This window comes from Pogona vitticeps, chromosome 5, assembly GCF_051106095.1.
Source record: "Pogona vitticeps strain Pit_001003342236 chromosome 5, PviZW2.1, whole genome shotgun sequence".
NCBI classification, from domain to species: Eukaryota; Metazoa; Chordata; class Lepidosauria; order Squamata; family Agamidae; genus Pogona; species Pogona vitticeps.
This window is the reverse complement of record NC_135787.1, coordinates 177,787,535-177,804,092: the sequence shown is the minus strand read 5'-3', so window position 1 is coordinate 177,804,092 and position 16,558 is coordinate 177,787,535. Positions and strand designations below refer to the sequence as shown.

Below are 16,558 nucleotides of genomic sequence, written 5' to 3'. Positions count from 1 at the left end.
ATCCACTTTTTTCAAATGGACTTTAGCACACCATGATTTTGGTGCACCATTATAATGAATTGGTTCTTAACAGAATACTAATTGGTTTAATTTTACTTTTAGTCTAACTGCATTATAAATTATTATTGTTCTAGCTGGGGCGTTTTGTCTGAAACTTTTATTTCTTTAGATAAATTGCTTCAGGTTAATTAAGAAAAGAAATGTGTAATCTAAATAAATGAAGTCATGATCATTTAAACCCACCCTTAACTTCTGGCTTGGTTGTTGTTTTTTAAATTACAAAGAAACAGATTTCTGAACATAAGATTTTTATGTACATTCTTCAGCTATTTCACATTTAAAATTAGAACTACAATAGGAGTTCAATCTTAAATTACCTTAGAACCATATCATCTGTACAAAATTATGTAAATGTTGACTTAATCTTGCATAGAGCTAAACCCTACTTTTAATCCCCAAGGACCTGCTAGTAAATAGTTACATGTAGAAGTCTAGACATAAAACACCATTAGACAATTTGGCTTTGTTCTCTAAAATTCCTTGGCTTCTATTCCAATGTATTCATTATAAAGCAACAACATCTCTTTGTTTTGTTCTTATGATCTTGACTTCTCATAAAACTAACTCTTCTTTAAAAAAACTATTTGATTTCTCTTTAGTGTCTGACATCATTGGGCAAACATAGTAAAGTCAGAAGTCTGAATGAGGATAAGAAGCAGCTCACATATGTTTGTTCTGCTTAGTAACTCAACAATGTTCAAGTACTTTAAAACTTTATAGAAACAGAAAATGAAACAATCCTCAATGGCCAAATTAATTTCATCTATTTTTAAAGGGTGAGGAAATAAATGCTGCTTTATGCATATATGGCTCCTGCAGGCCACTTTTCTCGTGCTTCCAAAAATGCTTGTGCATGAGATCACATAGGACAGGGATGGGAAATGTCTGTTGCCCCAGATGGTTTGGACTTCAACTTCAGGTGGCCCAATCAATATATCCAATGGCAAATGATACACGCTAGATGTAAGTCAGGGGTCTCAAACTCAATTTACCAGGGGGCCGCTGGAGGCAGAGTCTGAGTGAGGCTGGGCCGCATCAGATTTTCCGCCAAGTGGAGCAAGAGCCCGAGGAAGCCACCCAGGAATTTCCTTGGCCCGGCTGGGGCTCCGAGGAGAGGGGGGGCATGCAGCCACAACCAAGCCCCCACCGGTACCTGCGAAATTAAACAGAACGGGGCATCCCCACCATAGGTGCACGCATGCAGGCACACACACATGGAGGTCCAGCAACCTTCCTCTGAGGGCCCCCCCAAAAGGCCCACTCAGCAGCAGCAGCTACCCCCACCACGACAGAGGAGCAAACTTTGCGAGGCAAGCCCAGGCAGCCTCCAGAGCTGAGGCGGCTGAAGCAGGACGAGGAGGAGGAGGAAGCACTGCTGGGTCCTGAGGCGGCCGCTGGCCGGGCTGGTGCTGGGGGTGCCAAGAGAGAAAGAGAGCCAGAGAGCCACTTCCCTGGAAGAGGTGGCGACAGCGGCTGTTGGCGGCTTGGAGGTGTTCTTTGAGAATGGGCTGGGAGCTCGGTGGCAGCTCAGGAGCTCGGGGAAAAGGGCCAGCAGCACGCCTCGCTCGCTGGCTCTCCCCCAAGACAGCGCCTCTTGCACCCTCCATATGCAACTGCAGCATGCCAGCCGGCAGACAGGTGGGCCTTTTTTTAACTCTTGACAGCAGAGGACGCGTGGGCGCTTCAGGGGGGGCAGGCAAGGCGGGGGCCACAAACTATTGTCTGCTGGGCCGCAAATGGCCCCCGGGCCGCATGTTTGAGACCCCTGATGTAAGTCAAATTGTCTGCAGTAGGCAAAGCCCCTGCAGAAAAATAACTGGAGATCAGAGAGAAACAAATACACTCAGCAGTTGTCACGTTCCCGGGGGTTACAACAGGCGAAGTCCGATAAACCAGTCCAGGGTCAAGGATACCAAGAATGCAAAGCCAATGTCCATAAATCAACTCACAGAATGAAGTCCAGTGTCAAAGTCCAGAGTCCGATACACAGCGTAGTCCAGGGTCAAAGTCCAAAGTCCAATACCGGCGTAGTCCAAGGGCAGAGTCCAGAGTTCAGAGTCAGGAACACGGTTCAAGAAGCGTGGATGCAAGCCAAGGTTTTGACTCTTTGATTCCACAGAATTTCTGGCTTCATTGGGAGCTGTTTTATAGTAAAACAGCTCCTTGAGCTGCTGGAAAGCTTTCTATCTTGTTAATACTCAGGACTAGATGAACGTAGGTTTCTGTGGACAGCCTTTGAGCGATCCTCTGATCTTGTCCTAAGTTTTTCCCGAAGCCTGGCCCGAAGCTTCTCTGCTGTGGAAGGAGAATCTGGAGGCGGTTCAGGTGTTTCTAATCTCTCAGCATTCTCTTCAGCCTCAGTTAACCCTTCTGGTTCCAGGTCTTCAGATGCACTCATGACAGCAGTGTCCTTCTGCAATTTGGGGTGCTGTCAGATAATGTATTATATTCTTTTCTAATGATGTTCAGGAGCCAAATGTTTACCATGACTGAATCATCTGATTAGGTAGCCACTGTTTAATGGCTTCAGTCAGCTCTCCTTGTAGCTCTCCCACATGAACAGGGGGGTCGTCGTCTAGTCGTGTCCGACTCTTCGTGACCTCATGGACCAGAGCACGCCAGGCCCTCCGATCTTCCTCTGCCTCACGTAGTTGTGTCAAATTCACGTTGGTTGCAAACAGGGGGGTAGGAGTCCTTAACTTTCAGAAACCAGTTGTACAGAAGATCACAGATTCTGTCCCCAACATCTCTAGTTCTTACAAAGTAGGAGACTGAAGGATCCACCTTAGATTCAGTGGAGTTTGGTTCATTAAAGCAAAAGGGCCACTGCCTCACCTCATGCTACCTAAGCAGCTCACCTCTCAGGGACAGGTCATGCATGTTTTGGAGTCACCATAAGACAGCCATCTTAAAACTTAAAATTGCCATTGAATGTTACATACCTTATAGGGAGCCCCCCATCTTAATTTCACACAAATACACTTGTCAGCTTTATAGTCCAGGCATATTATCTACTCCCCTGATTCTGCACTGCCCTCACTCCTACATAGCCATATCAGAATAGGATTCCTGGTAAATCAGCAAGCAACAACAGAAAAGAAATCGAAACATAAAAATACGAATATCGCATTCAGAAGAGGCTACCAGTTACACTGCATTTTGACTACTGCAACTTGCTATACAGGGGTCTAAGCCTGAAGAAGGTCAGAACCTCAGTCCGTGCAATATGCAGCACTTAAGGCAAAGCGTGCTGCTTATATACCTCCCTATAGTGCTCCAAGCACTCTTTGGGCGGTTTACAAGTTAATTATGCAGGCTACACATTGCCTCCCCATCAAGCTGGGTACTGTACTCATTTTACCGACCTCGGAAGGACAGAAGGCTGAGTCAACCTTGTGCCAGCTACCTGGGATTGAACCCCACGTCGTAAGCACAGTTTTGGCTGCAGTACAGCAGTTTAACCACTGCACCACAAGGCTCTTAAACAGCTAACTGGTGTTAAACAGCTAATAAGATCATAAGACTCCAGTACTGAAAGACAGGCAGTGGACCTCGCTTGCCCTCTGGACCCAATTTAGGCAGCTGGCAGTGGTCTTCACAGCCCTAAATGGGACTACATTGTCTTGTTGTGAACTTAGCCAGATTCTGACATCTTCAGCAGAGTCTCTCTGGACAATACCAAGAGCTATGGAGACCCATTTGACAGGCCTGCACGAGAAGGCTCTCTCTGATGCATCTCTCAAATTGCAAAATGCAATCGCATCAAGAGCTGCAGTCAGTTTCCACTACTGCTGCTTTTAAGAAGACCCATTTTTTTAAAATTGGCTCATAAGACTGCTAATTTATTATAATGATTTTAATTCTTAGAGTTACTTGATTTTAGTGGTTTCTCTGGTCACACTTGGTTTATTATGCACTTACTGTTAAGTATGTTTTTATTTGTTATTTCAATTATATTTTATAATAACTGCAAGCTGCCACAAGTGTTGCCTAGTAATGGAAGCAGAGGCATATATAATAATAATTATCAAACATATAATGATATAATCATAATAGTTTATGACTATAGTAATAATAAAAAGGAAAAAAGTATATCCTGGAAAGAAGTGATAGCCATGTTAGTTTGTGCAATGTCATCAGACAAAACAACAATCACTAACACACACACACACAAGCGCGCGCGCACACACACACACAGTGTGTGGGGGGAGAGAAAATTCTGGCACTTTAAAGATTAACTGCTGTAAGCTTTTGTAGATCAAGTGTTTCTTGTTTGTGTGTGTGTGTGTGTTTGTTTTTTGTCTTTGGGGGAGTTCTGGGTCAAAGTGAATTATGGTGAATTCTCAGGAAATTAACTCTTGGCTGAGGAAGGAAAAAAAAAGAATAATTCCCCATGATTTTAGAGGGCCAGAACTCATGAAAATTGCAACTCCATTAGTCATACCCTCATCACATGCTGATTTTTTATCGCTCTCAAACAAAATGCTATTAACAGAGCTGATGTAAGATGACTATGTAGGCTATTTTTTGCATCGTTACTTAGGTTTGTTTGTTCTTTGGTCAATGTCCCATTGAAAAAAACTGACTTATGCTATAGGTAATTTCATGTTTTAAAGATGAAACAATGAATATAAGGATGTGGCTTTAAGCAATTATATATATTTGCACATTAAGCTTGCTAGATCCCTAACCCCCAAACTCTTGAAATGTACAATGGTGTTGGTGGACATCACAACCTGTTCTAAAATATATTACTTTTTAACATCCTACTAGCAAAAAAAAACCCCTCTCATAAGATCCAGGAAACCTGTCAAAATGCTTTGTAAAAATCAGGTTTAGGCATACACGTCTAATTCTAGAAACAAGGACAGGCCTCCAGATCATTATGTAACCATTGCTGTTTCTCTGCAGCAAATAGCATCATAGTTGCAGGAAAATTTATATCCACCTTTGTTAGAGAAAACAGTAAAAGAGATCAAGCTCTGTAAAACGAAGGTAAAATCCTAGGAAGAGGAAAAAAAAACCTCCTAGCAACTCAGTCTGAGCAATTTGTCACAGGGATTATTACTGCAAAATGTTTTCAGAGCTCTGAAATTCTACTTTTTTGGACCCAACTTTTAGCAGCTCTGATCATGAGGATTCTGGGAGGGGAGAGAACAGGGTCTGTGTGAGGGGGCACCCCCCCGCGCTTGCGCACATGTGTGAAGGGTTGTGGCACACTAGTGCAGTGCATGCACACACTTGTGTGCATGTGTGAAGGGGCAAAGCACTCGTGCATGTGCACAGGGTTGGGGGTGCTCATGTGCACTCACGCATTTGTGCTAAGGGGCTGTGCAGGTGGGCGTGGGGGAGTGCATGCAGGAGGGTGGGAGGTCTGTCTCCGTGGCCTGGTCCAGCCAAGGCCACAGACCAGCACTGGGCCGCGGACCAGGGGTTGAGGACCCCTGCTTTAGAGGACTGCATATCCCCAGCAACCATATTTTTGATAGCCCAAAAACACAAGGTCTTGACGTGTGTGGAATTTGATCTTTAAACTCAACCCACTCTCACCTTCAGCTGTTTAAGGGCTCTGGAAAGTTGTTTATCTGAAAGCAAAGCAAAGCAAAATGTCTTGCTTATATACCTGGGTATTTTCTAAATATGGAGTTTGGAGGGTGGCCCTTCAAGGTCTGGGAAAGGTCAAAACTACCCCCTTGACTTTTGAAAGCTGTTCAGCCCTGTTCTAAATCCTTGTCTGTCTGTTCCAGAACCCACCTGTTAACCATTGTGTTCCAGACAAAGTAAATTTAATTTAAATGGGGAAAAATGGATTTTGGGGGGAATGATTTTTAAATTGTAATTTAAACCATGATTAGATTGTGTTTTACATTGTGATCTAAGTCAGCTTGATTTTTAAAATTCATTTGTTTGTTTTTTTAAATCTAACCTGGTTATGGAATAGTGGTTCTCAACCTGGAGTCTCCAAATGTTTTTGGACTACAGCTCCCAGAAATCCTGGCCATTACAGCTAGTGGTGAAGGCTTTGGGGAGTTTTAGTACAAGAACATCTGGGGATCCAAGGTTGGGAACCACCGCTATAGAAGGTCCCCAGCCTGTCTATGGACACAAGGAGCTTTCAAATATGTTGCCTCAATAGCCAAACCAATCAATCCAGAAAAACACTGTCCTTTGTAATCAACAAACGATGGATCACTTATGTACAGTGGTGCCTCACTTAACGAGTGCACCGTTTAACGACGAATCCGCATAGCGATGCGGATTTTGCGATCATTTTTACGATTGCATTGCGATGTTTTCTATGGCCGAAAATCGCATTGCGATGATCGGTAAGCGTTTCGCTTACCGATCTTCACACTGCGATGGTTTTTTAAACAGCTGATCGGCGGTTCCAAAATGGCCGCCGGGTGCCCAAAATGGCCACCGCGAGTGTTTTCACACCCTGCCCTTGCTTACCGAGGGAACTTCGCTGAACGGTGAGTTTGGGAGCCATAGGAACGCATTAAACGAAGTTTAATGCGTTCCTATGGCTTTTTCTGTCCCGTTTAGCGATGTTTCTGCATAGCGACGATTAATCCGGAACAGATTAACGTCGCTATGCGGGGCACCACTGTAATTTGACCACTGCAACCCAGGAACCAAGTAGGGAAATTACAAACACTAAAAGCAACACCATAGATATACTGTATAGCCTGGAAACAATACCTTTGGATGAACAACTAACAGAGCTTAGAATAGGTACTCCTAGATGAGAAGCCCCAGAATCACCTGGTGTAAGAATTTGTAGGACTGTGGATTATGGGAGTTGTGTCCTTTACTGAGAAATCAGAAAACTGCACAGGAGTTCTCAGAGAATTACATTCTTTAAAAAGCTACAATCCAAAAGAGATTTTTAAAAAGGAACAATAGCAACTGTGAATGCCAAACCAATGCAGGCAGCTTTGAACTCTCATCCCCCAAACTTCCATTACCACTTGGTAAAAATATGATGAAAGAGGAATTTTAGCAACTACAGAGGGGTGTGAAAGTGGTTGTTTTAGGTGCTCTAGGCATTTTTGTATGTTATTTTGCGATCCTATTTTCAACTAACTAGCAAATTTGTTCGATGGGCACCTTATAAATGCAAATGTATTTATTTAAAATACTTTAACCCTCCTTTCTCCTTAAGAAGGACCGAAGGTAGCTTACAACAATTAAAAGATGGTATTTAAGTTAGTAACAGTGAGTATATAATACTAAAATGTTTATTCAATACCAAAAAGCATAAGCAACACCAAAATATATTCAATGAAGTAAGGTACAACAATACATTAAAAAAACCCACTCAGCAGCCAGTCACTCAGGGAAAGGTTGCCTGAAGATAAAGGTCTTTGCCTGCTTGCGGAAGGACAATAAAGATGGGGCCAGTCTAGGCTCCTGTGGGAGAGAGTTCCAGAGTCTGGGAGCAGCAACAGTGACGGCCCTCTCCCACATCCTCACCAAATCCACCTGCTGAGGTGGCCAAGAACAAGAAAAAGGCCTCTCCTGAAGATCTTAACATTCAAGCAGGCTCCTAAAGGGAGATGTGGCCCTTTAGATAGCTTGGACCGAAGCTCTTTGAGGGCTTTATAGGTTAGAACCAGCACTCTGAATTCTGCCTAGGAACGGATCGTGTTCTCTCAAACAGAAACGTTAGATGCATGCTGCTGTCATTGTTCCCTTAGCAGGATAGCTTTATAGGTTAGAAACATCACTTTGAGTTCTGCCCAGAAACAGACTGGCAGCCAGAGGGTTGTGTAATCCCTGTGTTGAGACCCAGGAATAAATGAATGAATTCTAATAAATCTGTATCATGATGCAAGCTTTAGATTTATATTCCTTCTTTAGTGTATTTAAGTACCACAATTCCTGTTGAATAGTTACTGTTTTATATTATGAGTTTGTGTTACATACTCTGAAGCTACAAAACAAAACAGGGCAGAAAAACTAGGCATGATCCATCCAAATGTAGGCACCTTTAAATCTAACTAATATTAATAGGGAAATATTGCTTATGAAATTTTTTTTTAAAAAAGATTTTTTTCTTCTTCTTACAAACAACTACTTGAATATTTCAGGATGTTGTTTGATTATCCTGCAAAACCAAGAACAAGAATTATGGGTTGTGACAGATGTTTTACATTTTAATTAACAGCTTTGTTGCCTTTTCTAAAGCACCTACATTTATTGGTCTGCTTTCCAAATAACTAAAAGATGGCTGACGCTGGTTTGCAGAGAACTGAGAGAATGCTGGATATTAAAATGCGGGCATCTCTTCATATATTTATCGTTTCATGGTAAAGAAAATACAGTGACAGCACCTGGAAGATTAAAAAACAGATGCTAAACTGATAGCCAGGAAGACAGAAAGAGAAGAAGAAAGACTAGACACTTTTGTAAAATATTGCAGCAGGAGGTATGTGTGATTATATGTTCTTGTGCATGTACCTAGACATATGTACACAGAGATGCTAAAGCTTAACTCAAAATTATTTGCAAGATTGATTGCAGTTCATCCTCATGTTGAGGGAAAGATTATGTATGCAGCTTCACCACTGATCAAAGCAAGCTATTCTGGGCCATGGCAGACAAATAAGAAATAAAGAAGGGACATTGCAGAGAATCTACACACACCCGTTTCACCACATCATAAATAATTATCATGTGCCGTCAAGTCAATTCTGACTTATGGAGACCCTTTTCATGAATTCAAAAAAACAACAGTCAGTGGTTCTGAGAGTTGAAGAAAGGGAAAAAAGACAGACAGTAAAATATGATTATTATTAGATGTTCAGGTCAAATGAAAAAGTAGCAAAATCTGCTGAAAAATAAAGCTAAACAAGAAACTGGTAGCAAGAGTTTGCATAAATGCAAACATTTATGGCAAACTTCATCGATATGTTTCTCACGCAGCCCTCCTCCAAGAAGGTCAGGGGTTTTACATGGAGTCACCCAGTTCTACCCCTACAACACCTATTCAGTAAGATAAGTTAGTCACTGAGTTAGTTTTAAACTGCGGAAGACCGTCAAATATTAAATCACATTTTTAAAAATTAAATGTAGTTGGGACTAGAGAGTACTGTACTGCTATGCAGTCCCGTCCCCCAATCCCGCTGGCCAGATTCCCTCGCTTACCAACTGGTGTGCTCTCCACGCTGCCTCCTCTCCTGTCATTTTAACTGTCATGGCAGGAGCATGGACTTCCCTTCTCCTCCTCCTCCAACAGCTGCCCACTCAAAGGCAGCACTGCAGCAATCTCAGCCCCACCTCCTTGTCTGAGTGGATAACTGCTGGAGGAGGCACAGAAAGGAAGTCTGTGCTCTTGCCTGACTGGTGAAACAACTGAAGAGGAGGAGGAGCGCATGGAGACTAGTGTGTGGAGGTATCTGGTAAGATGATCGAGCACAGTCAACAATCCAGATTCATGTCCATCTCTAGGACACTGTCCATTTCATCAGAAAGGAATGACTATTCTCTCCATCTCTCTCTCTCTCTCCCCCCTTTCTGCCTGATCCTGATTTGATGTACTGTATTTTTCCATGTATAAGTCTATACTTTTGTCTAAAATCTTTAGCCTAAAAATTGAGGGTCGTCTTATACATGGAAGTAAGCTGAGGAGAGAACAAAAATAAGTGGAGGAGAAAGCAGGGATCACAGGGATCCTGCAGGGCTTTAATCCCTGCTTTCACCTCCACTTCCTAAGCCCCACTTAGATTTCTTAATTTTGGGTTAGAAAAGTGGTGGCATCTTATACATGGGGTGTCTTATACACAAAAATACGGTAACTCGTTACATAACAGCAATTCCTTGCAATTCATTACTGTTACTAATGTAAAAAAGTTTTCTTATTCCATTGCCAACTGTGTTGGTAACTATTTTTTTCGCTACTTTTAAAATAAAATCATCTGCATTGATTATAAAATGGTATACAACTTGAAAAATCTCTATCTGAATCTGTCTATAATAAAAAGCTTATAACTAATAACCAAAACATAATACTTGTTACCTCCCCTATAACTGGTTCCTACTTGTCATTTCAGTTTTGAAATCCAACTTTATTATGCTGTTTTCCCCCAAACCAGTAACAGCAGCCCTCACAATGCAATTTGATGAAAAATGTCCCAGACATTTTGCCAGACATTGGATGAAAGAAAGGTCAAATGAAAGGGAGGGGGGACCAAACTTTTCTTGTACTCTTCTTTCACTGCTGACTATGAATATGTCAGAAACTGCCACATCAATTAAGAGAAACACATATTCTTACAAAAAATATTTTTCTTCATTAAAGATGAAAGTGCCTCTTCAAATCTCCATCACATACCACAATGCCCTCCCACATCTGGACATATACTAATTAAACAATCAAAGATCAAACTACAGATTACACTCAGAAGAGGTGCTTTAGTAAGTAGTGAAATATCCTATAGGTCAAAGTATGTGCTTCACATCTGCTCCAAATCCTTGACTGAGCATCCTTTGTTTTGTCCTGGTCACTGGAAGGTAAATATGAACTTAATTTGCCAGTCTGATTGCTGAGATTTTTATCTCTGAAGAAATAACACAGCGGGAAGAAAAAAACAGAATAACGACAGGGAAGGCATCTCCTTTCAACATCTAGTTAGACCACGAAGGCATAAAGTGGCAAGAAAATCAAAGGAAGACACATCATGCTGGGCAAGAAAGCAAAAGATGAAACTGCTTCTCCAGAGTATACTCAATACAAAAAAAATCCCTATTTCTCATATTGACTGGAAAATTTTATTGCCAGAACCCTCTTTGGAGCCACACAGTAGGTGGGTATCATTCTTGGTTTACAGTAGGTACAAATCTGTGTTTGAGGAGAATGCCCCAAGAAGGTGTTGTTTAAAACACAACAAAGTCATTTATCACAGTTCAATCATTTTGTGAGCCTTTCGGTACTTCTTGCCAGTATTGGTTTTTAGAGAACAGCATGTGTCTCTTTCCTGAGAGAACCTTGGGACTAGAAAAAGGATATATTCTTTTTCAGCCTAACACAAGAACTAGCTACCCTGCCTATTTTTCATTTCAGACTTAAAGTCCAGTGCACAGGCAATTTCCACACAAAGCAACTAAGAATTATGTAATCAAGGGCTGAGGATTACACAGTTTTTCACTCCTAGAGGCACCACAGGAATTAAGAACAGTAGACAAGGAATAGTCAGGTTCTGTCAGGAAGCATCTGAAGAGGGTGGACAGGAAGAAGTCTGATCAGAGGTGGCCTTACAATTAAGCCAAATGAGGCAGCCACATCAGTCCGATTTCAAGCATTAGGAAAGGGCAAAGACAGTTATTTATTTGATTTGCTACTGCTTTATCTTCAATAACATGCATGGGGGGGTTGTCTGTGAGAGCATCTGCCTCATGCGCCATGCACCCTGACTCAGGGTGGGAACGCGTGCTACCTACTACTTGTCTCAGGCAACAAAAGGTCTTCTGCCAGCCTGGGTCGGAAGCTTTTGTAACAGTCTTGTTCTAGGACAGTGGTTTTCAATCCTGGGTAACCCAGGTGTTCTTGGACTGCAACTCCCAGAAACCCCTGCCCAACACAGCTGGTGGTGAAGGCTTCTGAGACCTGCAGCTTGGAAATACTTGGGTTACTCAAGGTTGGAAACCATTGTTCTACGACCTCATGTCCAGTGGGAAATTTTATACGTCTGAGGACTTGTGAGAAGCTGCGGTAGGGCAAGATTAGGAAACTTCTAGGGGTCTGAAGACTGCTTTTTACTTCCCTTACTCTTTAGACGCTTCACCCACATATGACACTCCCCCCCCCAAATAGTCTGAAAGTCTGACTACTTCATTTGTTAGTATATAGGATGAGATTAGAGGTGGGAGAAGATTTTTGTGTTTAGCTCAGTCTCTTAGCCAAAGTATGACATTAGCTCTTGCATCATCCACCACAGATCACATCTACTGGCAGTGCAGTCTGGGTCTTTTCGGATAATATTAGAATAATCTTAGAACTTTAGATGTGGAAGGGACTATGGATCATTAGGTCAAGCCCCAGAAAAGAAGGCATAGTGGGGAACCAAACGCCCAACATCTGGTTCAACAACCAGATAACTTAAACTACTAAGCTACAAGATAATGTTAAAGATGCTCTCTCTTATCACTACACAATACCGGTACAGTGGGGTCTCTACTTAAGAACGTCCCTACTTAAGAACAATCCAACTTAAGAACAGCTCCATTTGCTAAATTTTGCTTCTACTTGAGAACAGAAATCCAAGATAAGAACAGGAAAAAAACCTTTCCTGCTCTTTTTTTTAACCTTAGGTCATCTTAGGTTAAAAAATTCTCCCCCTAGTGGTAGAGTACGTAATAACCAGCTTTGCATTAGTTCCTATGGGAACTAATGCTTCAATGTACGAACACACCTCTACATAACAAAAAAAACAGCCAGAACGGATTAATTGGTTTTCAGTCCATTCCTATGGGAAATTTTGCTTCAACTTAAGAACGTTTCAACTTAAGAACTCCATTCCAAAACGGATTAAGTTCTGACGTAGAGGTTCCACTGTAGTTTCTATGGACGGAAAAGAGCAGATACGGATTAAATGGTTTTCAATGCATTCCTATGGGAAATGCAGATTCAACATAAGAACTTTTCAACTTGAGAACCACCTTCCAATACGGATTAAGTTCTTAAGTAGAGACCCCACTGTAGTTTTTATTGGTAGGTTATAAGCTATCATCATGTCTGCTTCAATATACATTAGAGATGGAGAAAATACAGCTTTCCAGATGCTCTACAACACATCTTGCTATACATCACCACTGTCTATACAGGCTAGAGCTGATGGGAGCTGTAGAAGAAACACGCAATCCTCAGATACGCAGAAGTAGCAAGTGGAATCAGATGGGTGTGTACTTTTCCAAGCCAGTTGCTTCCACACCCACTCAGCATTCTCCTCTAGTCAGTGAGTGTTCAATGCCCAGTGGATAAGCTTGGTCCTCATTAGGCTGTTGGGGAAAGTGGCTCCAAAAGGTGTTCCTTCACTTACAGTACTTGTATTTCTGCAAAATTTCTAGTCTCCCACTCCCAGGTCACTGACAGTTTCCTCTAAGCCTTGGGGCCTAAATAGCGCTGTTTTGGCTATGTAAGGGCCGACACTCTAGGTGATTGTAGTATATCATAGCAAGAATAAGGCAAGAATAAGGAAACTTTAGTAGTATGTGGACACACATTATTTTCACACAATGCTTTCTCGTTCCATATGACAGTATTGTACAAGAACTAAATACATTTTTGAAAACAAGTAAGCATGCCCTTCAAACTCAGTCAAGCTGATTTAGCATCTATAACATTATTTCTTCAGACTTGGAGAATATACAGCGGTCCTAACTATTGTGTGAAAATAAAATGAACGCTGAAATCCTATTGCTTAGTCACACTAGAGTAGGCCCAGAGAATCATGGGGAACTTGGCAAATGAATTTGTAAGTTCCATTGATTCAAATAGGCCTACTTAGTTGCAATTAACTTTAGCATATTACGTTGCAACTGGAGTGGGCCCATTTCAATCAATGGAAGTTAGAGGAGAGCTGTAAATCCCCAGTGAGCCCACTCTAGTGTAACATACAATGCTAATCAACAGGATTTTAGCCAATGAGTAAAATAATGTTGTAAACATTAGTAAGCAATGAAATTTTCCTCTTCTTTAATTAAGACAGTCATTTTCCAACTGTGTCTTGGGTAATATTCAATTGCCTGGAAGATTCTAAGAGATCCCTCAGTACCAGAAATGGGAAGCACGTTTCCTTAAAAAGGAAGCTTGACTAATGTCCATAATGACCTGTTGGCACTACAATGTGCAGTTACAGATGTGTGTGAAGCATTTTCTAGATTTTATTCCCCCCTCCTTTTTTTTAATGCAGATCACCACAACCCAAAAGGCCTGGTCTAGCCACTGCACCATATGGAATGGAGCGTTTTAAAAAAAGATGCACAAAAGATGGGTCAGGATTTGACATGGGGTGGTGGACATAACGAGGGTCCAGGTGGACATAATGAGGGTCCAGCCCCCTGGGGCCAGGCTGTCCACTCACTGTCCACTGCTGCCATGGGCTCCACGCTCCCTTCCTATCACGCTGGAGCTCCCAGTCAGCCAGCCAGCCACTCTTCGACCTGGCAGAGAGGCTTGTTGTCCCGCCTGTCACAAGTGGCTAATCGTCTGTAAGCTCTGGAAGGGAGCACGGAGCCCACAGCAGCAGACAGTGAGTGGACAGCCTGGCCCCAAGGGTCCGGACCCTTGTTATGTCCATCTGTGGTGGTGGGGTATTTGTATTTGTATACAAATACCCCCGTGTCTACTCAAGATTTAATGGCAGACTTCTGGGTTATCAATACTCTATAAAGAACAACAATTGAACAAAAGACAGAACAAAAATTATCCTTACCTACCAACTCTTATACAGTGGGCCCTCGACTTACGAACTTAATACGTTCTGGGAGGACATTCGTACCTCGGAAAGTTCATAAGTCGACCTACCATTTCCCATTGAAATGCATGGGAACGGAATTAATTCCTTCCAGCATTTCAAATAAATAAATAAATAAATAAATAAAATACAAAAATAAAAATAAGAAGGGCAAGTCCCACGTTGGGACTGCAACACACACACACACACACACACACACACACACACACACACACACACACACACACACACACCCCACAGAAACATAACCCCCCCAGTCCAAACCCACCCTCCAAAACCCACAAAGAAAAGTTTTTTTAAAAAGGACTTACGAGTCCGAAGCTGCCCAGCGCTCCGCTGGCTCCGCGCGGCCGGGAGCGAGCAGCCAGGCGCCTGGCCTGCTTTAGCCGCCTGGCGCTCCGCTGGCTCCGCTGCCTTTGGAGCTTTCAGAGGGCTTCCTCCAATGTCGGGGAAAGCCCTTTGAAACCTCTGAAGGCACCGACCGCGGCGGCGAGGACCCCCAGGGAGGTCTCCCATGGTGGTGTGCAAGCCCTGACAGACCTCCCTGGGGGTCCCCGCCGCCACGATGGGCGACTTCGGAGCTCTCTGAAGCCAAAAAGGCAGGGAAAAAGCGCGGGAAGTTCAAACTTCCCGCACTTTCTCCATGCCTTTTTGGCTTCAGAGGTTTCAGAAGGCTTCCTCCGATGTCAGAGGAAGCCTTTGAAAGCTCCAAAGGCAGGGAGGAAGGGCAGGAAATTCGAATTTCCCACCCTTTCTCCCTGCCTTTTGGGTTTGTAACCCGATCCGCGTTCGCAAGTAGGGTTTACTACTTGCGATGAGATTGGGTTCGTAACCCGAAATGTTCATAGCTAGGGCCGTTCGTAAGTCAAGGGCCTGCTGTACTGATTTTTTTAAAATGTATGTGGAAAATAGGAATATACTGAAATCTTGCTGACAACCACAAATTCCTAAACTAAGTGTGTGCTCAGAGATCTCCAACAGAGCTTGGAAGAATTACTTCTTGGATGCACTGTACCTAGAATTGCCACTGAGCATGACCACACTGGTTAGAGTTTTCTGGAAGATGGAGTCTAAAAACACCATTTTTCAAAGATCAGCTTAATCCACAGTACTATGCTCACCTTTCTGAACCACTACTTTGCACCAGAAACCAATTGGTAGACCTCAGGGCTTTAATGAAAAACAAAGTACAGTGGTGCCTCGCTTAGCAATTGCCTCGTTTTACGATGTATTCGCTTAGCGATGAGGTTTTTGGAGCGATTCTGCGCTCCGTTTAGCGATGTTCCCTATGGGGAAATTACGCATAGCGATGTTCAGGACCTTGCCTCGCTTAGTGATGACAGTTTAGGTCCCCCTGTTTCGCTTAGCGATGTCCGTTTTCGCTATTTTAAGTGTGTCTTAAAATGTTCAAAAACTGTTTTAAATGCTTGGGATCATTAGTGCACCTTGTAAAACCTTTGCAAACTTAATTTGGCTTTGTTCTGAGTCTTCGTTAATTTTTGGTGAATTTCCCCCCCATTGGAATGCACTGAACTGTAGGTTTGACATTCCTAAAGAGATTATGAAGTGGGGGGCATTTGTCCATACAGTGATGCCACCTTTTAAGAGGGGAATAAAGTAGGCATCACAAAACATAGGATTATTCTGCTAAGTCAGGCTTTATCCTTTTGAGTACATTTTATGCTAAAGCTTGCATTATACTGAGTCATCACGTTGGTGGATTTCAGCAAGCTCTCAAAACAGAACCAATCTGTTTAACAATAACTGGCAAAACAGTTTCATTCTGATAAGGACCCTGCATAGACAGAGGCACTAAACCCTCCAAATCCCAGGTTTATTTTAATGCGTCCTACGAAACAGGCCATGAAGTACAAAATGAAAGTCATTACAAAGGATCACTGTTTATATCTCATTAAAATATTTCTTTTTCCCACTGCACCCTTCATCCATCTGGTTCCTTTCAAAGGATTCAGCCTACATACAACTCTAGCCATTTCTTACCATGGCTCATGTTGGCTCAG

General features: G+C 42.6%; 1 protein-coding gene across 4 annotated transcripts in view; it reads right to left on the bottom strand.

Moving 5' to 3' along the window:
• TMTC1 (transmembrane O-mannosyltransferase targeting cadherins 1) overlaps positions 1–16,558 on the bottom strand; it is a 210,272-nt gene that overhangs the window by 82,825 nt on the left and 110,889 nt on the right. The gene's annotated exons all lie outside the window — the stretch shown is intronic.